This window comes from Anser cygnoides, chromosome 26, assembly GCF_040182565.1.
Source record: "Anser cygnoides isolate HZ-2024a breed goose chromosome 26, Taihu_goose_T2T_genome, whole genome shotgun sequence".
Taxonomy (NCBI): Eukaryota; Metazoa; Chordata; class Aves; order Anseriformes; family Anatidae; genus Anser; species Anser cygnoides.
Genome location: NC_089898.1, coordinates 1,844,673 through 1,868,093, shown reverse-complemented (window position 1 = coordinate 1,868,093; position 23,421 = coordinate 1,844,673). Strand labels below are relative to the sequence as shown.

Here is a 23,421-nt window from a genome sequence, read left to right as displayed (position 1 = left end):
CTGGTAAAGGATGATGCATAGAAACACAAACCAGCCCTCACCTCTTTGCAGGTCCATACAGACCTGATCCCGGCCGACAGATCGGGCTGGTCGGCCACAAAAGCTCCTGTACCTGCAGCACAGCAAGGCTTGGAAACCTGGTATCTGGGAGCAGCCCCCAGATTTTAATTATCTCCCGTTTCACAGCTGCAGTCAGTTCCTGCGACGGCTAAACAAACAGGTTGCATCAGCCATGGACGCATTCTGTTGATTTTCCTCGGGAAAATTGAGTTTTTACTATCATTTTTGGCAGAAATGCTAATCAAAACAATTACAATGAATTGGTGAGAAATTGAAAACATCTGCAACAAAACTATGGGACAGAAGGACACCAGGCTGGACACGTCCAAAAGCATGTTTTTCAGCAGAGGTGGGTGCCCTGTTGGTTTTTTCTACATTAAACATTGGAAAAAGCGGTTCAGAAGCAGATCATCTGAGGCAAGGAGCTTGTGCAAGGCCGAGCTTTCCCTTACGTTTCGGTATACTGACAGTCACGCAGCCAGCCAATTATTTAGAGCAGGAAGGGGAAAAAGCCCAAAAGGGAGCGAAGGTGCTTCTGCATTAGAAATAACGGACTGATACATAAAAATAGGAATTTAATTCCCCCTTACCTATTTGATTTGGACAGTGCCCCCAGGAAAGAAAGAAATAAATCGCACTCCAACAAGTGCGGTGCCGATTTATCTTTCTGTTAGGCAGTCGGTTTTATTTTTTCCCACCTTTTTCTTGCCTGGAAGCTTTCGAGCTCCTGGTGGTGCCATACACAGACATAAGGCCTGAGGTAGTGCCCAGGCTAAATTAGCCCAAGCTTTATTATAACAAAATGAATTAAAATAATTGCTTGGTCCCTGCTGAAGCGCTCATTCTGGACTAGCTCGGTAGTTACACAAATGGCATTCCCACTCGTTTTTCATCAGAATCGGGATATTAAACAGCCACACAGTTGTACAGCAAGACACCAAATGGTTTTTTCTCCCAGAAAAATCCAACGTTTCCACGAATCGTTCACAGTATGGGGAATTTTCCACATCTGCTGAGCCTTGTCCCTGCCTGGGGGGCAGGGGGAAGGTCCTGTTTGCGTGGCGTCGGGGCTGCCGAGCACAGCATCCCACCCCGCTCCCCCCCACAGCAGTTTAAGGCTCGTTAGTGGGGTCCTCACTGAAACGAAATCCCAGTGACCGGGATTCAAACAAACTCAGCGGTGAAGGCTCAGAGTGATCAAAACAAATCAGTCAAGGCACGAAAGACGAAAGGGTAAAGCAGAGGTGTGGTGGTACATGAGTGATTTCCGTGCTTTACTCCCCCCCCCCGCCCCGTCCTCTCCATCATTCCTTATGAGACGATTAAGTTCAGTCAGAGGCAACGTTGTGAGTTTGACGGCTAGGAGATCTGAGGTGTTCAGCTGTCAGGAGACGCTCAGCATTTAGCATCTGTAATAACTCGCAGGCACCGCGACACGAGGCTGCTCGGCACGCGCCGGCCCCCGGAAAGACACCGCCTGCTCGCCAAACACGGGGACGCTTCTGCTCGTGGCGAGAGCAGGCGGCCCCGGGTCAGGGCAGAAGACCAAGGGTGAATTGAGCCTCACCAGAAGGAAAGACAGGCAGGAGCCGAAGATTGAATTTGCATCCATCTAAATGCCAGCCTGGACAGGATTTCCAGGGGAAACAGGCAGAAATACAGAAAAAAAAAGAAAAAAAAAAAGAGGATGAGGCACTGCCTTGGAGCCTCAGCACTGCATCGAGCAGTGGCCAAAGCCCCGGCTGGGAGCCGGGCCAGCTCCCCAAGCAGACACACACCAGACACGAGCTCAGGTTTTCAGCATTCTGTTCACACCCAGGCCCTGTGAATATCAAGCAATAACATCCACCGCAGGCGGGAGCGGCGAACAGGCTCTGCCGAGCGGGTCCTGCGGCGATTGCCTTCAGAAGATTTACTCTATAGAAAGAGGCCGGTGCGTTGGCTTTACAAGCAAGGAACTGACCTCGCTTGGATATGAATTTAATGCTGAAAAAGTGCAGACGTTCCGTGCAAGCTTTTCCTGGCGGTCAGACCTTTTGCTCAGCTGTTTAGACCCCAGAAAGCGACTCTTAGCACGCATTTACCGAGACACAAAACCATTACCGCCACCACAGCTTCATTCCTCCAAACAAACCAAGCAGCACTGCACACGAGGAGCTCTGCTGGGATAGAAACACAGCCTGAAAAAAAGAAATCACACCCTCTGCCAGCACGAACATCCCAGGTATGTTTGAAGCACAGTGCCCTAGGGGAACTCAAATCCTGCTTTTCCTCCCCAAAACACCTCCTCGCAGGCGACAGCGTGCAGCAGCTGCAGGAGCGAGCTTTATGGACCCATCCACTTAAGATGCAATCTGGTTTATTGCCAAAATTGTCCTCGGCACTTTGACGAAAGTAGAACTTGGCCATTTACTGTTGCAGGAGGTGAGCGAGCAGCGAAGCTCAACTGCTGCCCACCCCGTGTCGGGACGCGATTTTCTCACACCTGACATGCAGCAGAATCGGCCAAAGGACTCCATCGCTCCGCTATGAAAATGAAAGATCATTAACGAGGCAGTAAAAAAAAAAAGGGGGGGGGGGGGGAGGGAGGAAATGGAGGGAAGGAAAATGAAGAGACTTTTAGCAGAGGACGGCTTAGCACTTTTGGGGGAGATCGGCATTTCGGCAAGCGGCTCCGATGAGCACTCGGCTAATTTCAGCCCGGCGTTGAGGGAGTGATGGATGGAGGTAGTTACGAGCACCGTGACAGCAATAAAGATGATCCATGCCAACGCTCAGAGAGCTTCACCTGCACATCTTGTTCCTCCGCCGCCGCTCTCCCTGCAGGATGCGGGAGACGGGGAAGCACCGCGAGCAGGCACCTGCACCCCTCCAGCACCGCGCAGCCACCCCACGGGCTGTGCTGCAACACTCGCCTGCTCCGTGCTGGGAAGCAGGGCTGGAAATAACGCCGGGATTTAACAAACCATCACCCCCAGAGCGTGCCCACGGAGATGTCCCCGTTGTAGATGCCTTGGGTTTGGGGGAGCAGGAGGATGCGCGCTGCCAGCCAGCAAGGCGGCCCAAGGGCAGGAGCAGAGCAGCTTTTGTCCAGGGTTCGTCTCCAGGTTTGGAGAGAGCAAAGCCTGGGGACGGTTTGAGGCTTGGCAGGGCGAAGGACATTGCAACTTCAGACAAGCTGGCAGAGCGACGCAGGGGAGCAGAAAAAGGGGCCTGCTGGCGTCAGGTGTGACCGGTGGTCCTGCCCTTCATTTCGGCTTTCCCCCCTCCCCGAGACGTGCAGTGCTCGGTCTCTGATCGGGACTGAGGATAAAACAAGCTGAGTGCCAAACCAGTCCGGACAAAAAAATAACGAACAATTACAACACTTTCCAGCCTCACTTTCTTGGCACCGGTTCATCTTTGGTGGCTTTTGAAGAAGACAGTTATTTCATCTCTCCATCCAAGCTGGCACTAAAAATAAACTGCTATTTTCCTACAGGTTTCTCAGGTACAAATCAGCAAGAGTGCTTTGTAATTTATTTGAAAGGAAAGAGTTATTTTCTTTTTTAATCCCCTAAACAGCATTTTCCCCTTCTGCAATGTGCCAAATCTCTAGGATTTTTTTTTTAGTTTTAGAAAAGAAATTAATGCACGGAACAAAACGCTGCCACAGAACAAAGCAGAGGGGGTTTGTTTGTCCCCAGCAAAGGAGCCGAGATGACAGACAGACAGCCTTCCGCTGCAGGTACACGCCAGATTCGCATTTTTCTCTCTGTCTTTGATGCCTCAAATTAAAAAGTGGCAGAAGACTAATTAAAAAAAAACTGAGAGCCAGTGGGCTTGCTGCATTCATCTGATGTCTCAGCTGTCACACTTCAAGATTTAACCCTTCGGGTGGGATTCCTCCAGCACAGGCGATACCTGCGGGCGCTCACACCTGGAAGCAGAGTTGCTCCGGGGTTCGGCTGCAGGACAAAGGTTGCACTCCCACGGGGCTGGCGGAGGAACAAGGGAGCCTTCCCTGCCAGCAAACCTCCCACCCCAATTCCCGCAAAGACCAAGAGGAAGGTAGAGCCCACCCCACGCACCCCCAGCCTTCGTGCCCTGCAACCCCTGGCTCCCTAAAATCCTCCCTGCTCTCATTTTTCGCCCGGGCTACAAACAGTCCCCCGCCCGGCGCATGGAGCTGGGGACGCTGAGCAGACTTCAGGCTCTATTTATGGCTCGGCAAAATGATTCAGCGAGTGACCTCGAGGAGAGTCCTTCCCCCCAGTGTGAGTCAAATCCTGTGCGCACTCACAAGTGCATCTGCCATCAGCATGAGTGCACTTATCCTGCGCCCGCGCTGGTGTAAATATGAAGAGAACTTGGTTCTCCTCTTCAGCGCTACCCTCTACCCTGCTATAAAATGTGACTCATACTGGCAATTCTCCCAGCGGAAGGTTGTAAGGCTAAATTAATGTGTGCAGAGCGTGTTGAGATGCTGAAAATTGTTTTATGAATGCAGGGTATTAATAATATTAGTGTAGTTACCGTAGAAGAGGAAGGTGATTTAGTGCTATTTGTGCCTGAGAATTGCCATGCACAAAAATGATGCCATTACCATAATGAAGAGGGGAAAAAAAAAAGAAAAGAAAAAAACATTATCAAGATTTATATGTAGCAAAAGGTAGCAAGGTGTCCTCACAAACCACCTCTTCCTCGTCCCTTGTGATTTGCACACCGGAGTGGTGCCAGGAAGCCCTGCTGGAGACCAGAGCCCCGGTGGGCTGAGTGCTGCGCAGGCATTTGCGAGGGGCGAGCTGCTTCAAAGAGCTGCTAAAAGGCAGGTAGGGGGATGCACATCGCGCAGCGCAGCAGCACCCTGCTTCCCAGCCGTGCCCAAGACTCCTGAGCAGGATTTTCCCAGCCCCGAGCATCGCCCACGCTGCTGACCCTTGAAACGTCCTCGGCGTCTGCCCCGGGGGGGGGGTTCAGAAACCCCCTGAGAAGCAGGCAGGGATGCAGAGCCACTTATTTTGGACAATCTCCAGTAAGGATTTCACCGAGAAATCAGCGTTCAGCACCCGGGCCGAACGCAGAGTCGGGGCGTGCCGGGTGCCCACACCTCAGGGATGCACAACCCAGGCTGCAGGAGCGCCTACGGCTCGGCAGCTCCCGGCTCGTGGGCGCAGCTCCTGAAGGTTAATACCAGAACTAAAACCTACCCACAGCGCGAACGGGAAGCAGCTTTCTGACCGCAGAAGCCGTAGCAGCTTGCTGAAAGTTGGAGCAAACCACCAGGATGAATCAGCTGGGGAAGTTTGCCCATCAATAACGGAGAGCAGGAGAAAACCGAGCCAGGAGATCCATCTCCTCTTAGCCAGCTGCTTCTGCCCGCGGCCTGGGGACTGCACAGCAAAGAGGAAACGCGAGCTCGCATCATGTCACAGGGGAGCAGCGAGCCGTTATTTATCAAAGCCGAGTGAACAAATACATTTGCATCCATTAATAGTTCCGTGATCAATTACTGATTGGAACAAACCGCTCCATCCTTCTTGATCTCCGAAGGCTCGCTGCTAATTTGGTCTATGGCACATTTCAGCTAATGAAGCCAAGCAAATATGAATCAATCCACTCAGGGAAACAATAATGCCTAGACTTAAAGTGGAAAAGAAAGAAACCTCTTCTTCTCGATATGCTAAATTGATCATCTGTCACTTCTGAGGAGGTTCTTTGGAGTTCAGGGGATATGGCAACATATCCCGGTACCGAACGGTAGCGGAGGAACGGCCCCGTTCTTAATTATCTCCTGTGGGAAGATGGAAGAAAACAGCACTGTGGTAAACACTTAAAAACTACACACATTAATTTATGCCGGCTGCTGCCTTTGTATTTTGGAACAAGTTGGACTTTTTTTTTTTTTCCTAATTGCTCGAAGAAACGTCCCATCAATCCTGTCGACACGAATAACGCCGCTTGAGAGCGGCTGCCCACGAGCCACCCACGTGGCAGGGGTGCTCCTGAGGGGCTGCCGGCACGGTGCAGGGTGCTGGGGGAGAGCAGAGGGGAGAGGAGACCCCCACCAGCCCTGGGGGCACTGCACGAGTGCAGCAAAATCACCTTTCTCTGGGTAAACTCCAGCTTTTGAAGCAAAACCACCAAAATTCTCCCCTCCCTCCCTACACTTCCCACAGCAGAGATTCCCATTTAACTCCTTTAATCCTAAAGGAATACCCTTAGCTCTTTTTTCCTCACTTCGAAAGGAAAAAAACTAAATAGCTACAATATCTTAATAAAACCAACAAGGTTTCTGGGTATATTTCTGCGGTGCCTTTGAGTACCTCCAATTGAAAGAGGATAATTCATTAACTTGATGTCTGTATGGTTGGATTATTCCTTATTATTTTGGCTGCAGCTAATTTTTGGCAGCAAGAGTGTACAGGTTTATTGCTTTCTGAAGAAGGTAGACCAGAGCATTCTCCTTGGAAGCGGCCCCGAATTGATTTGTCATTATTAACGGGATAATTTACTCGGATGCAGGCAGGCCCCCCTGCACTACGGGGCCGCCAGTCCCAGCTCAGGTTAGCACATCCTGATAAGCGGTATCAGTGGGGACTGAGCACTGGGAGCAGATCGAGGAAGGTGCAAGGCTCAGACCAACAGGGTCGGTGGGGAAAAGTGATGGTCCTGGAGCCCAAAGCGCAGGAGATTCAGTCCCGAGACTGGTTCAATGCATCCTCCCTCTTCATCCCCCGGGTCACTGTGCGGAGGCATCGTCCTGCCGAGCATCTGCCTTGCTTCGGGACGCTCCTTACAACCCCAAATAATAGAAAAATGAATCCTCCAAGTTTTACGCAGCTTCGCTTGACTCCGATTCCGCAGGTTCGTGCTGTGCAGGCAGCCCGTGCCCACAGCCCCGTGCCGGGGGCGCAGCACCAGCTCCGCGCATCCAGCCGTCGGCGCCCTCATCCATCACCGCCGCTCGAAGGCAGCCCACGCCGAAGGTCCCAGCTTCATCTCCGGCTGGCTTTCATCCATCAGGCCGCTTCCAAAAACCCACTGAAGGCAACGCAAGGCCCCCTCTGAATGCAGACGGGGCCGGGCGAGCCCAGCTGGAGCTCGGGGTGGCCCGCAGCAAGCGGGCTCATGAGGAAGAGCGGCGGCATCCGCACTCCTTACCTGTGCATCATGCTGTCACCCGGAGAGGAGCCCGCAGACTCGCACGTGCACATAACAGAGATGTTGTTTAGCAGCTTGTCAGCAGCTGTAAATTGGCCGAGGAGCGGAGCTGTTTGCATTCTCCACGGGGCTTGAACTGAGAATTAAACAGTGGCAGCAACCGCAGCTGCTGCCTGGTGGAGCAAATCAATTCTCTGCCTCCCTCCCAGCCTGGGTTCTTTGCAGCATCAGCCACGTAGGACAACATTAGGCGGAGACCTTCGGGGCTGGCAGGAAAAGGCAGTGAGAGATCAGGGCAATTAACCCGAAGGGTCCCCAGGGAACGGAGGAAGAAGGAAAAGGGGGTAAAACTCAGGACCCGAGCCCTCCATCTGTCTGCACGCTGCTTTAATTGATCCGGGAGTCAATCAAACCTGCAGAAGCTCTTACTCAGCTCAGCTGAACTCAGCGCAAAGCAAGCAAATAAAGGGCAAAAGGGCAGGGCGGGATCCTCCAGCAGCTCTGCCCATCACAGATGAGAGGCCTGGCACGGGTAACAAACGGCTCAGCAGACGGGGAAGGCAGGACAACACGGCATCCTCCCCGCTCACCAGCTGATTACAGGGTACGCCGAGACCAGGTTTATGAAGACAAATTCAAATAATTCACCTTTGTGCTCAATCTGATGAGGAGCATTTGAGTACACAGCAAGCGCACAGCATCATCCTTCGGTGATTAAACAGCTCCAGAAAAGCGTCCCAGCAGGGCTGGAGCTGCTGTCCCTGGGGTGGGGGGCACAGGCTCCCGGGGCCAGGGCTTTCGGCCTTCTCCTGACAGCCTCTGCTGTAGCCGCAGCCCTTTACCCTCTCTCCAGCCAGCTCCGGCGGCCGTTCCCCGGGCCAAAAGTAATTAGGAGGAATGGTTTGTAAAGGCGGGCCATCAATAACCCACCTTAAAACGGTGACGCGTGGGAGCCAGGCAGTCCATCACGAGGCAGTGACGGATCGCCCAGCCAGCCGACCACAGAGAGAGGAGTCCTCGGCCACATTAATCATCCCCAATCCCGGGATAACCCCGGAGACCTTGCCAAACATTAGCAACACTTGCCTTCATCCCTGCCCGCTGCTTCTTGCCTTCCCCTTGCTATTTCTCAACGTTAATTTCCATTTTTTTTTTCCCCATCGTGCCAGCACTCCCACGGAGCCTCCCCGGTCCCTTAGGTGAGGCAAAGATGTGGATACAGATGGGAACGGTGCCCACAGCCCTATTTCCACACTATTCGGGTGCCCCAGAGCTCGCCCTGCAGAAGCTCAGCGCCGTGCTGGGACGCTGCCCTCCCCAGCACCCCCCTCCCCAAGCATTCCCTGCGTGCAGAAGCACAATTAGTTCAGTGCGGTCGCCTTTTGCTCGGCAACATCTGTTTTGCATGGGCGAGGGAAAAGGAGGCAAGCGGTAAACATCATCTTTATTTTAGAAGGAAGACAAACATTAAAAGCCTCTGCACTGCCCTCTCCAAAGCCCTCTGGCTTTCTGATTTCTCTTCAGAAGACAATCCTGTTATTGCAACCAGCTCCGGGGAGCTGTTTTCTTGTGAGCGGTGCACATGCAGAGAAATTACACTGCTCCTGAAGAGCTCTTACGTGCATAGAGATGCTCCGTCAATGCCCAGCCTGGATGATTAACCCCAGGCTTTGGCTCTCCCATTCAGGCTGAGATGCTCTGTGGAGGCGTCTGCTTTCCCCCGGCTTCAGGGAACAGAGCGCGAGGCAGCTGCTTCCCCGCTCGCTCCTTCCCCCTTTATGGAAAGGTCGGCGCCAGCACTGCCCAAACTGCACGAGGCTTCCAGGAGACTGCTGAGCCCAGCTTGTGAAAGGAGATGGTTGGGGGGGGGGGGATGAGGCTGGCTGCCTTTCACAAAGACAAGCCGCTTTGCCACCTTGTTTTCTAACCGGGAATGGAAAAACGCAGCTGGGTAACAACCTGCAAAATGACGCATCCCAATTTAAGGGGCTCAAGAGGGGAAAAAAGCATCAGAATGTTGTCTACAAGTCGGTTTGTTGCCTGGACATCTCTGGATTCAAGGGGATGCCTGCAAGGGAGAGGCGTTCAGGCAGAAAGCAATTATCTGCACAGGTTGCCTCTGCCCAGGGGTTTGCCAGTCCCCTCCGGCAAGGGCCAGCCCCTAACCAGGATGCAACCATGCTCCCTGCATCCCTACATCAGCGTCCCCCATCCCCATGGGGAACGTACACGGGACAGCCTCAAACCTGGCAACCTCTAGGCACGAAGGACCCTTGTAACTGAGGGTTACTGCAAGAGGAAAGGCCACGTAAAAAAAAAATGCAACAGGTCTGGCTATGCCCCATGCACAACCTCCGCCTGGACCCGGAGCGGTTCGCAGAGCTCCCAACCTCCCAGGGAAGCATCAGGTTTAGAGATCGCTCTGCAGCTAATTCCTTCCCGGAGGAAACACGTGCCTCGCTGAAATAAACATCGCATCAGCAGCAGATAGAAGCCTGTATCCTGCAATGTGATTCCTATCGGGTTTAATCTCATTCCTCAGGCACCACGCAGCCCACATGTGCCTCCTCCCCAGCAAAGGATGTCTGCAAACTCCTGCGCGGCTCTGGCTTTGCTTTTTGGTGGGTCCACCCGCACAGAGAAGGATTTTGGGGAGGCTGCAAGCTCTAAGCAAGGGGCTGGGTCAGGCAGGAGGTGATGGATCGAGCCTGGTATAAACCCCGGGCTGTTTGGCAGGATGTGGGGCGATAGGAAGATCAGCCTTGGTATCTGGATGCTCTGTGCTGTGCTTCTGACACGGGTGCTGGGAACATCTTGTTCCACCACTGCTGGTTGACAAAGATCAGGCAGCGTTAGAGGGGATAACTCGGCAGAGCAAGCCTTTGAAGCCCGGATTAGTACCCGTGGGTTATCTCCTCCCGGTTCTTAGGGCCGGGATGAGAGGAACAATCGGATCATTAGCAGTGCTCTGTAATTGTGCCGTGATGAAAGTAATCAGTGCCTGACGCCTCCTGAGCACCAGGAGCAGGGGACAGGCTGCTCTGCTCAGCTCCGTGCCCCCAGCACAGAGCAGCCCAGGACCTGTGCTGGCACCGAGCAGCCTCTCTGCCCCCAGATTCCTGCACGCCGAGCCACAGCCTGGTGTTATTCCTGTCCTTATTTACTTCTGACCTAAAGAGGCAGAGCAGCTCTTCATCTCCATCCCAGGAGAAATCCCCAAAGGCAAAGAATTTGAGGAAGAAAGCGTTTCTTTTGTTGTAGCTACATTTGGCAGCAATCTTTTCTCTTTTCAGGAGCTCCAGAGATTGATTTCTGCATCATCCGCCTCTCGCTCAGGTTTCTGGCCCGATAATACCGCAGCACAAACTACAGACAGGTTACAGCAGCGCTCGACAGGAAACACCATTAGGGAGCGGGATGTGACAGCTGCCTTCCTGCTGCCTGCAGCTGCTGCCTGCCACCCGGAGCACCTCCAGCAGCGGAGCCACAGCGAGATAAAAGTTACAAGGCTCGGAGCAAGGCAGCATTGCCGAGCTCCAGCCGCTGGCGCGCTGATCCGCAGACCTGCCCAGGCAGACAGCAGCTCCTCCTGCTCCTCTCCTCGGGCAGAACTGCAGGAGTCTAAGCAAGGGCAAGTCCGGTGGGTGGCTCAAGATGATGTTTAAATAGAGAACGGGGACGCGCACGTCTGTACCCACACCGGATTTAATCTTATTAGCGAGAAGCACGCAGCGGTGCCCCCTGCCAAAAGCTGCAGCGAAACCCGGGGTTATTTCAGCTCAGGGCCATCCCACTGACCCCAAGTGAGGTGGGGGCACTGGTGCCTGGCCCCGTCTTCCACCAAAAGCATCCCCCAAAGCAATCACAGACACCCAAACCATACGACGGCGCCACATCCGAGCCAGCACCCTGAGCAGATCCAAAACCCGAGCCGAGATTCGGATAAATCCATCCCTCGCCAAGCCTTGCCAAACCCCTCCACCCTCGAGCTGGGCACCCCTGGATTTCGGGAAGGATGGGAACAGTCCCAAAATAAGGCTGGAGGAGCCAGTTTCCCCACTGAAGGATTCCCCGGGCAGAGGGATGCTCCTGCACGACCGACTCCTGCCCCCTAGCGCTGCTGCAACCCTGGAGGAGAAGGGAGAGAAGCCGGGAGAACCGCCTCGGGTCTGGGCTTTGAGGAAAAAGCCTCCGAGGAGGCCAGGGAGGTCAGGCAGGGGGGCAGAGGTCAGAGGAAGAGGGGCTTTGTGCCGATGTGAAGCGATGTTGTAGTGGGGATGGAGAACAGGGGCTCTGTCTCTGCCCCTCGGCGGTGCAGGATGCGACCCCAAGGCAGGGGCTGTCCCGACCCGGGTGCCCTCCCGGGGAGCACGTTTGATGTGGGGGCAAGATGTGCCTGGAGGAAAGCCAGACACCAGCCCCCGAGGCAGGACCCCGATTTCTGCACACCCCCCAAGAGCCCTTACACGGGGCCGGGACCAGGGAGGTCACAGACCCGGAGCGGGGAGGACCCTGCACACTCCTGCCCCCCTTCCCAGTCCCCTTTTCCTGGGCACAGCTCCAGCCCTGCGGGTTTGTCGGCTGCAGCCCCCATCCACCTCCCATCCTCAAGCCCTACAGGTCCCCTACAGGTCCCCTACAGGTCCCCTACAGGTCCCCTACAGGTCCCCTACAGGTCCCCTACAGGTCCCCTACAGGTCCCCTACAGGTCCCCTACAGGTCCCCTACAGGTCCCCTACAGGTCCCCTACAGGTCCCCTCACCTCTCCCCATCCACCCCGAACCCACCCAGACACCCTTTCCCCATAACCACGTAAATCCATCGGTCCTTCAGCTGCAATGCATCACCCAGAGATGCGTCGGAGAACCGTGCTCACTGGGACGGGGGGGGCTGCACCCCTGCACCCCTAATTCCCCCATGAAGCTCCCAACCAGTGCTCCGTGCTGCTCGGCTCCATCCCTCGTCGCTCCCCACCACTGCCACCTCGGCAGAGCGTTTCTCCGAGTGCTTTCGCTGCGATAAGCAGAACCATTAGGCAAATTTGTTATTGACTGGTTCATATTAGACTGCTTTTTTCATACTTTCATGGCAACACAACTAATAAAAATGCACTTTCTGGATTTATGGGTTCGTAAAGCTGCTTTCGTGTACCTCGGGGAATCAGGGGATTAGAGCTGTATTAAACATCTCCAGTGAAAACGCCACTCAGGTGAAAAAGGGGAGGGGAAGGGGGGGAAATTCAAGGGCAAGGAACAAGTGAGAGCAAACCCGGCAAAAAATATGGTTTTAATATATTATCTAAAGAATAAAAAGCTCATAAAAAGTTATCGTCAGGCAGGAGGAATTCATAATATCACCGCTTGTGAATTCTGCCTGGGAACTTCCTCCATGGATGAGAGTCATTAAGTTAAAGCAAGACGGCAACGTGCAGCCTACCTGGATGGAGGGAAGGAAGGAAAGAAAGGGGGGAGACGTGGGGTCATTAGCAGGAATCCTTCCTCCCTCCAGAAAGAAATTAACGCATATCAAAAGCGGGAGCAGTTTCCCATGCGGCTGGAGGGTCTTTGGGGGATCCGGGTCTGGGCTGGGAGCGACAACCTTGCACAGCAGGGACAAACGGCCTCAGGTGTCACCAGGGATCACGCCGAGCCGCAGCCCGTTTGAAGTCGGCATGACACCTTATCTCGGAAATTTTGTCTTGTACTTGAGATAATTTTGCTAGTGGAAGTCATCTAATTCCAAGTATCTCAGACTTGTGGCCAAAAAGGCCAAAAGGGAAGAAAAAAATAAAGAGGGAGTTGTTAAAGCCCTCTTTTTCACTAAGCAATCACTTAGTGAAAAGTCATCAATACTGAGGCATCTTCACAGAGCCTTTGATCCCAGCAAAACTACTCTTTCCACTCTGGTTAAAAACAATTCAAGCCATGCCTCTGTAGGTGATCTGATCATCAGTTCCGAGGAGTTAGTCAGGATTTATGCTGATACGAGAGCAGAACCTACAGCGCTCACTACAAAGTGCTTTAGGATCTGTTACCAGCGGAGCTAAGCTATTAAGTTTCTTTATTTTTTTCAGCGAGATTTAGCAAAAGTTACTACTTTTTCAAGCCCTTTCGGGCCCGAATCTACCATCGGTGGCACAGCCCCACCCTCCCATGCAAGCAGGGTCCCAGCCCCGTGCCCACCTCCGGAGCAGGGGCCAGCCCCTGTGTTTCAGTGCTGTTTTCTCCTCCTTTCTTTGGCAAAAAGCCTTGGAAGAAGTTGCCCTCAGCAACCACTCGGTTTACAAACGCCACGCTCTCGAGACATCTGAATCAGGGGTATACGTTGCCGTAATTAATCCTCCGGGGGCACTCACGGCATCAGCAGCGCTGCCGGTGTTAAGGCAGCTGCTGCTGAGCAGCCTGCGTGATCCAACCAACACACATCTCACACCCAGCAAACATCCCTCGCGATGGGCGCCGCTAAACAGACCACAAATCTGCCCCCGCCTCCCCGCACGCACGTGGACGAGCACACAAGAACACGTCCCAAAGCAGAGCCCTGTCCCGCACCCTGCTTCAACCAAAACTGGCGTTTTTCTTCTCTTTTTCTCCATCCAGGGAGGTGACAGTTTTGCTGAAGTCCCTGCAAGCTCCTTAGGGGGTGACCTCGGTTGCAGGCTGCTTATCCCCAACACACCCATAATAATATAAAATCACTGCTCCACCACCAGCACAGCAGTGCCCAGCGGCTGAAGGAGTTCCTTCTCTACACAAAGTCTGATGCTTACCAAGGAACAAGCACCATTTTCCTCGGGCACCCCCGGATTGTGGTTCCCTGAGGGTGCCAATGCCATCATTTTATTGGGATGTTCTCCCAGCCAGCGAGCGCCTCGGCAGCAATCTGAGCACAGCCCTCCTCGCACGCCTGTGTGCACAGCTGGGTACTCGCAGAGCTTTCCAGAGGTGAGCTGAGGCTCAGCAGGCCCTTCACAGCTCCCAGCTGGGCGTCTTCCTTTGCCTTCACCTGCGAGCAGCACTGTCACGGCACTACAAAGGCTGTCCTAGCAAGCTGCAGGACGCAGCAGGACCGCCCGCCCCGCTGTGCACTGTGATCTCCCCGAGAGCCGCGGCTCCCCGCGTCCCGCGGATGAGAAGATTCCCTCGTTCTGTCTTCTAAGAGACAGAGCAAAAACAAAAGACCATATTGTGCTTAAACCCCACGGTGTAATAAGCTCTATGATGATGAAAAGCGGAAAAAACAGCAATATATGTGATACCAGGTGAGAAACATCCTGTCTTAGCTCAGTTAATATCACTTATGTGTATGACAGCCCTATCATAGCAGCCACAATAAGATGAACGATAGGAGAGATCAGTAAATATTATCTTCCTCCTGCAGAAAGGGAGCGCGAGTCCCAGAAGCGTTTAAGCAGTTTGCCAGGCCCCAAAAGAGAAAAACCTGACGCAGGATTAGCAAGAAGAGCTTCCCAGAGCACGCCGCTGCATCCGGCTCCTCCGCGCTCCCCCCACCACACGGCTACAGCTCAGTTTTACAGCAGGGAAAGAGAGGCTCGAGCAGGGGGCTGCAACAGCCACCTACGTGGCTGCTGTCGAGAAGCATCGTGCGTTTTTTTTCCTCATTTATCTGCTCCCCAGCTGCACATTAAGAAAGTCCTCGCCTGGCCCATCTGCAGGGACCAGATTGTGCAAAGGGAGGAGCCTTCCCCCATTGCTTCCAGGAGGGGCAGGATGCTTGAATACCTTAATTAAAGCCGATCCTGAGCTCGAGATCAAGAATTGTCATGCTTAAACACCTTCAAGAGCTGATCCTGAGCTCTTGAGATCAAGAGCTGCCTTGTGTTTACGTGCAGCCTTGCCCCGGTGGGTTACTGTGAAGGAGAACTCCAAACGGTGCGCGGCTCCGCAGCGCGGTGTGTGAACACACGGCAGCGTGCAAGCGGAGGGTGGCCGGCCCCTCGCCGGTGCGGGCACTTTTTGGAGGTCACAGGAAGGGAACGGCCGCGGCAGATGCACCGGAGCTATGGATTACACTAAGGGAGACTTTGTCAGCTGTTGGAAACAGGGATCTATTTTAATGGCACAGCGCTGTTCTACACCGAGCACCCAGCTCAAACACGTCGGTTATACATACACGGACACAAAACGCAGTGGATTAAAAATCACTAGGGTATTGATTTTCATGTTCCAGGCCATAAAAGCCGATCTGGAATGGGAATTAATATCTCCCTGCCCAACTGCGCTGGTGTCGGGTGTGTTCCAGCACACAGGGGAAGGGCCGGGTCCCGTCCCCAGCTCTGGCCACTGGTGGAGAGGGTCCAAGACATCAGCCACTGCTCTGACACGGGGCAGCAATCCCCACGGCTCTATGCTTTTGAAAAAAACACCCTGGATTTGCAAAAACCCTGGTCTGCATACGGAGACAGGCAGAGAGCTCCCAGGCCTTTCACACGCTGGTGAGAGGCAGGCGAATGCCAAATGCAGCGATAAAAATTGCAATATGCAAATAATTTTCATCAACTACAGGCAATCAGCTGTGCTGCCGCTCGTGCCACAATTTTCTTCAACTTCCAAAATAGTTTTCTCGAGTCTCTCATTTTCTTTCCACAATTACCTTTTCTTCCTGACAATCAGATACTTGCAAACAATCATCCAGAGGACTCAGGAAAGAGCTATGCTAAACACAGGGTTGTAATAAGAGAAATTTCTTGTTAAAATATTACATTGCTTTTCAGGCATGTACAATGCCACTGAGAATTTTTTTTAATGCAGCAACACACGCAGTCCAGGATTACAGAGAATCAAATTTTGCTCTCCAGATTACCGTGGTATTGCCAGACAGAATCCCTCCGTGTATATGTTCTGGTTTATAGCCCAATTACCCCGGTAATACCTTTCCTCTGGACACACATTTAACTGTTTCTGAAGCCTCGAAGTCGTACTGTGCTACGATTAGGTAAAGACAATTCTATTTCAGGACTTTGGTAGCGACGTGCATTTTAAGTACAAGTCTTAAATGCTTTCTCACCAGATGGAGTTTGCTTGCATTGCCAGGTAGGAGGGTTTTACCGAGCATTATTTTAACTAACATCGAACCTATTTGAGTCCCTCACTGCTGTAAAACATGCTGCAGTTCGTTCCTGTGCATCCCCCTCCTGCCTCGGTGGCAGGACCCAGCTGGGCACCGTAACCCTGCCCCAAGCACAGCTGCAAGCCCGCTGACCAAGCATCCCCGGCACAACAGCAGCCACTTTGCTTGGGAGATGCATTTTCCTGCTGTTTTCCCTTCTTTTTCCTAAGCAGGCCATTGAACCTCTCCACTCCTGGCATTTAATCACAGGTCTTGAAAGCCTTTGTGGGTGTTAAACCTCCATCACTGTTCATAAAACCGGGGAGCCAGAGCTATTTGCCGCTGGGGGGTAAGTACAGAGGAAGGAGAGCTGGGCAGACCCAGCCGACAGCACACTGAAGATGAAGACGATGGAAACTCCGACTGTCTCCGGTGACTGGCAGGGAACTTCCCCGAGCTTTTCAGAAGAGAGAGGACTTCTGCCTCCGGGAGCTCCCTTTGTCAGCCTCCCAGGCAGGAGGGGAGGCTCTGCTGGTTCCTTCTGGATTAAAAGGGCTGCTATTGCCTCCTGGAGGTGCCTGAACAACCGTGTTTGGAAACAGCCTCCCTCTGCCACACGTCTTCCCCCTTCCTCTGCTTCAAAAGGGAGGGAGAGGGCAGGCTGCTGATGTTCACCGAGCGGGGACTCGGCCTCCCTTTTGGAGGACGGCTGCCCACTGGTAGCTCCTGCTGGAGCCCGGCCTTTTTCCCTACAGAAATCGTTCTGCCTGGGATTCAGTTACACTTCCCAAACCCTTCCATGCTTTCTGGGAGGATAACGCTCAGACTGCAGCAGCCCCGAGATTTCAAACCTTTGCCCCAGGATTTCAGCGTGTCACCCAAATGCGAGGGGGCAGCCAGCACCGTGCAGAAAGCCACCCCAGGGACTTGAGCCCAAAGCATCGTTCAGGCACCGAGCAGAGCTCATCCCTGTCCCAGCAGCTACCGCCAGGCTCCCAGAGCTCCACCACACCACCACGTGCTGCTCCAACCAAGCACTCATCCAAACGCTGACAGATTGATGGGGCTGGAAAGGAGAGGGGTAGGAGCACCCGGAATGCAACGCTGAGATATTAATACAAGAAACGTACTGATAACTTTCTCATTATTTCCACGTTATTGTGATTTCACGTAAACTTCTCACCAACACCGCTCCCGCCTGCCTCTACACTTGTTCTGAGCTGGATCTGCCCCCCAGTGATGCTAATAACGGCTTCCGGATCATTTTTATTCATTTTGTGTGTTTCACTCACAGTACTTCATGTGACTTATGTATCCCCTGAAGCTCATATTTCTATTTGAATTGCAGGGCAAGTAGTGGGTTTTAACATTCTGACTGCACACGCGTTCTCCTCTCCCTCAAAATGAAAGATCATTTGAACTTTGAATTGCATTAGCATGACATTTTTCTACTAAATTACCCTGGCTGCACTCAGTCTGAAAAGAAACCCCCCCCCCCTTTTAACTTCGTGTAGGTTCTGCGAACATCTAAACACCAGAGGCAATGCACAGGGGAGAGAAGAGGACGGGAAAGGCCTGCAGCACCACTTGGCATCCTCGCCCCAGGAGAGGCAGAGGCCATCTGCAAGTCCTCCAGGTCTGAGCCTGGGTTTACCAGACCTCCTCCCAGGACAGACTGGGAGCACTGAGGTCTGAACATCACTCACCAGCAGCCCTGCTGCTAGCACAGCTGGGAAGGATTCATTTTCACTCTCCAGGAGTGAAAGACTGGCTTCTGCAGGCCACCCACCCCTTGCACACTCCTCCTGGCCACTGCAGAATTACCAACATAAGCACCACCAATATTTTGAGTCTCTTTTTAAAGCCCACTACACGGACAGCATATCCAGTGGTTAAAAATAAATAAATCCCTGCTCTCCCTGGGTTGCAGGATGCCAGATCCCACTCAGAGACCTCCATACACATAAGAAATAGGATGGGATCCAATACTCGGGGTAAGCTCCAGTCATTTTTAAGACAACCTCGTGCTATCAACAGGTAAACAGCGTTTTAGGCCTGCAGAGACACTCCTGCTGCCTGTGCCACCTCAGCTCGCAGCCGGGTTTATCCCCCACCCACCAGCGGTTTGATGGCGTGATTCGCACATTTGCCTACCTCAGCTTGCACTGAGACCCTTTTTCACACCCAGACAGGCTCCTCGCAGGGTGAGGCTCCTGGCTCTGCAGACCTCTGCCTCTCCCATTTACAGGCAATGCATTTCCATCTGAAGAGGAATTTAAAAACTATTAGTCAGGGAACATAGCAGATAGTAACTATAGCAATGCATCACTCACAGCATGGTAATTACACACCACCGGGTTGCCTGTAAAAGCTGGTCTACCTGGCAGAAAATGGCAGTAATCAGCCTATTGGCAGCAGACAATACAGCATCATTTGTAATTCTTATGGCTGCATGTTCTTCGTTTCACAGGGGCTGGATGCTAATCAATGAGTTGCCTTGGTTACCCGACATCCACGGCCATCAATACACAATGAGATGCAAGGAAATTAGAGGGGCCTTCAGGCACCACTGCTGGGGGGACCCTGCTGGCTGCAGCCACCCCCCCCCCCAACACCATGCCAGGGGTCAGAAGCTCGGAGCTGGTGCAGATGGTTTGAGCTCTGCTCCTGGCTTCTCCTCGGTGACCGAAGTGACACAGCAGCAAGAAGGCAACTTTTTGTTCTGAACAAAGCCACCCCCCAGCCCCGGGCACTGAAGAGGGTCCCTAGGAGAGGATGAGGGTGGCAGCGCCACGGAAAGACGAGGGGTGCCTCCTAAGAGGGAGCAAGGCATGGCCTCCATCCTGCAGCCTGAGGCTGGAAAACAGACGAACAAGGACTAAGTGACACAGCCAACGTCCCACGAGGAATCGGGAGCAGCAGGCAGCACAGCCTGCCCCTACTGAATGCCAGCCCACGGGCTTGGCTAAAGTCAGAAATAAAACCTGCCCCAGCATCAGAGGTGTTTCATCCGAGGCAGGCTCGAGTTCCCAGGAATAGCAAGGCTTTTTGCTAATAACCTAATTACTTTAATATGCAGCAGCATTAAAAAAAGAAAATGACATTTGAAGTTTGCGAAATGCAAGTCAAGTTATGAATCAATTCCTTCGAATGTTCTTATTAAAGTAATTAAATCACCTGTTGTGTGCTGGAATCTCCTGGGAAACCAGGAGAGCTTTTCCTCTCGGGGGGCTCACAGAGGGGGCCTGCTATGGGCACCCAGCACCCAAACGCCTGCTCAGGGTGCTGCTGGCCACAGGGTGAGGGGTCCCGAGCCACACACGAGCACCAGGGAGCCCCCCACTCGGTGCAGCACCAGCCACGTGCCGCTGAAGGGCCATCCAAGCTTTTTGAAGAAAGCCTCTCGACAGCAGCGAGCCTTTTCTGAAGGCACCGAGGGATTATCGCGTGCGGCACCGCCTTCGTGTTTGTGTACAGCCACACAAAGGGGACGCTGAGCCTCGGATGCTCATTCTGTTCATCTCCATTCCCTCTCTGCTCGAATGCGCAGGCACATCCATCGCGACTTAAAAGAAATGCCCACGGGGATTTCACAGGGCAGGCACACCAAGTTTCATGGATGAAATGAGATAAGCAGGGCAGCAAGAACACCGAGGGGCAGCCTGCCCGCTGATTACAGCAGGACACGGGCCTGAGGACCAGCAGGCCCTGGCCCAGCGCTGGGAGAGCATAGAAAACATCCTGAGCAGATTGTAGAAGAAAAGAGACACCGCTGTGGTTTAAGGCTGGATGATCCCCTTTTACGTGCCGTCACCTCTGAGCTAACGTGAAGGCCAAGCTCCAAGAAGCTGCTTGCCATGCGTTGGCATGAGAAAAGCCAAGAGCAGAGCCCAGCGCAGGGCCGCGCTGCTTTACGAGCACCAGGCCCAAACCACACACATGCAAAATGCACGAGCTCCGGCTGTTAGCAGCGCTGCTCTCAGGTGGCTCTCAGCAGGTCCCCTGGCACAGAAGGAGCTTTGTTGATGTGCAGTAACACACACGGTAAACACATTTTAGTATGCATGAGAAGCAGGACCACAGCCTCTCAAGGAGAGGGCCAGGATGGGCAGAGGGGAGCTGACCGGGCTGCCCTCGGAGCCCCAGCTGTGCCCACCGAGGGCCTCTCTTTCCCCTGGCTTAAACAGAGCCTGTCCCAGCTGCTCAGGGTTTCAAAAGGGATTTTTCTTCCCTCCCTCAGAGTGTTTGGTACATAGGTCCCAGCTCCCCAAAACTCTACAGAAAAAAGCAAAATGAGAAAGCCAGCACCGACATTCGGATCTAAGCACCTACCTGCTCCTGTTCGCTCATCCCACAGCCAATTCCCTCTCTCCACAGGAGCATTTTGGCTTTTTCTCCAGGGCCTGAAGCATTTCCCCCCCTGGGGGTCGTGTCCCTGAGGACCCCTGCAGGGCTCCTTTACCCACTCCTGTGCCCACCCACCTGGAAAGGGCACAGCCCCTCCCGCAGCTGGGGGCAAACAACTTCTTCCTTGCTTTTTTTTTTATTGTTAATTTTTTAGAGTGAGATTATTAAAAAAAAAGAAAGAAAAACTGACAGCAGGGACGCTTCCAAACAGCACCAGCAGCCTCTTGTGGGCACGACGAGTCCTGCAGCAGGAGCCGGCGCTGCCTGCAGGGAGCCAACCCAGGCCAGGCAGGGAAGGTTTGGGCAGGGAAAGGCAGTGCCCTCAGCTCCAGGTGTGAAAATAAAACTAATAAACGTAAAACTACAGAGCTAACCGTTCACAGGATGACTACATCGTGAACCATCCGCAGGGTGACTACATCATGCTCAACACACAGGCGTGATACAATTAACCAGGAATTAGATGTAAAAGACCTTGCATTAGAAGGGCTTCACCTGACAAAATCACCTGGTGACTAAGCAATTACAGCAGCTTTCCGCCAAGCCCCCTCCCTCCCTGTTGCACTGCCTCGGCTGAGCACTGGTTTAAGTCACTGGGCACAGATAAGGCAGGTGATCTTGTCAGGAATCCCATTTTTCCCTCTGGTATCTGCAGCTCAGGCACAGCAGTGATGTTATCTCTCAGCACAGACCACTGAAACCAGCTGCACCACAGCCTGCTCCGGGCTAGCCAGGGACTTACTCAGAGCACTGCCTTTCATTTGCCTCCTCTTATTAAGCACAGTATAGACACAGCAAGAGATGGCCCACGAGCACATTAAGGGCTATGTAGATGAGAAGGGGGGGGGAATATTTTGCCAAAACCATCCAAACCCAAGAACTGGGCCAAAGCCAGCAGCATAATCCCCTCATTTCACAGCGGGCACAAAATTGCTAAATCCCACTCCCTCTCCAGCCAAATCCTGCCTGTTCCCACCTCCACAGCCCCACATCATGATCTTCTCAGCTTTGGGTTCTTAATTCAGCTCTTTAAGAAAGACAGACACTCCAAGAAGACATGGATTGCAGCACGGCAAGCAGTAGTTGGAGGTTTTAAGGAGAAGGATCAGGTCAGGGAGGAAACCCAGACCTGGAGCTGCAGGAGCCCCAGCAGTGCCATCGCAGCCTGGGGACAAGCCCAGCATGGGGCCATGCCCACTCTGAGCCCAGTTTCTATCAAAAGTCTCAGCTCTGCCCTCTGCCAGGGCTTCCCCACCATTTAGCAGCTGGAGGCACGCAGCTGCCAAGCACAAGCAAGCAGGCCAAGCATCCCTCTTGCTCCAGAAACCTCACATCCCCCCTTGCTTTTCAGAAACAAACGCTCCACTGAGCCACAAGTGCAGCAGACCCTTTTCCAAGGGCATTTGGCATGGCCATTTCTCCCGCATCTCACAAAAAAGACAACCACCAGGCTCCAGGCTGGGCTGCAGACCACCACTTGCAGCACAGCTGTCCCACATCACCCATCCCCATGCTTTGGGGAGCAGCCAGCAAGAGGGTTTGCACCACTCCTGCTTCATTCCTTCCCCTTTCCGAAGCCCTCAGGTGGCTCTGTGCCTGGGGACCACTGTGTCCTGCCCCAGGAGGAGCAAGCACAAGGCACACAATAATCCTATCCCCATCTGATTTAGTGCAACCAGCTCACCCCAGGAGAGAACCCAGGCACGCACGCATGCACTTACCTGGTCTGCAGACTGCCAGAGCCCCTTGGGTTCCTGCTCATCCACCTGCAGCAAAACCCTTGGTGTTCCTAGGGAGCCCTTTTATGGGCTTCCCCCACCTGCTTGCACCACCCTCAGGTGCTCCCCAAGTGCCAGGAATCCACTAATTGCCCTCTGCTCCCAATTAACCCTTTCATGTTTCCCCGGGGTACCCCCACGCCCATGGCTCTGCTTTTGTGGGCGTCCCTCCCAAAAAGCAGCTCGCACACAGAGGCCAATGCTGCTCTGACCCCTGGGGTGGGCTCGTGGGGGGAAAATGGCCCTTCCTTACAACCTGTTGGGCCTCAAGACCGATATTTGGGCAAAGTTATCTTCAGCGGATGTGCAAAGCCTGCCTCCCCAGCCAGGCTTAGCTTAAATCAACGTAAAACTGGTTTAAACTACTCTGGAGGAAAGAGAGAGAAGAATAGCTGCTTCGGGTCTTGTTCTGATTTAGTGAAACCAGTTTATATTTGTGTTTATGCAGGGCTTGCCTCAATAAATCCCTGGATTACTGCCTGCGTTTATAAGTGATTTAAGTTGGTTTAAGGGATTCTAGCTTGTGATAGTGTAGCCAAATTGGTAATTCACACCAGGGCAAAATAAATAAGCGAACGGCAGAGAAGGGCTCTCAGACCATGCTGACACTGATTTTCCTGTGCACTGCCTCCTGCTCCTCCCTGCTTCTCACGCACAGCCGTGCTGAATCCCCCAAACCATCCCCGTGGGGCCTTTTAACCCAGTTCAAACATCCTGTATTGGAGCTTGCACAGAGAGCTGGGGTCAACCGAGGCCCAGAAAGTGCCGTGAAGCCCCCCAGGAGCCCAGCACAAGGCAGGACGCGGGGTCCAGCCGTGGAAGCAGGCAAGGGGAAATATTTGGGCACCAAACAAGCAGATCCCCATTCCCCTTGAACGAACGATCGCTGCTATTGCCTCATCTCTGCTAAGGTCTGAGCACTCCTGAACCGGGACTGTGCTGGAGCAGAGACAAGGTCTGAGTC

General features: G+C 53.3%; 1 long non-coding RNA gene across 1 annotated transcript in view; it reads right to left on the bottom strand.

Moving 5' to 3' along the window:
* LOC106044423 (uncharacterized) overlaps positions 1–22,824 on the bottom strand; it is a 111,228-nt gene extending 88,404 nt beyond the window's left edge. The window contains exons 1-3 of the long non-coding RNA XR_010826633.1: positions 22,401–22,824; positions 18,427–18,535; positions 14,999–16,908 (exon numbers count right to left, since the gene is read on the bottom strand). This is a non-coding gene — a long non-coding RNA (uncharacterized lncRNA). The remainder of the gene's footprint in view (positions 1–14,998; positions 16,909–18,426; positions 18,536–22,400) is intronic.
* Between the last annotated feature and the right edge of the window lie 597 nt (positions 22,825–23,421).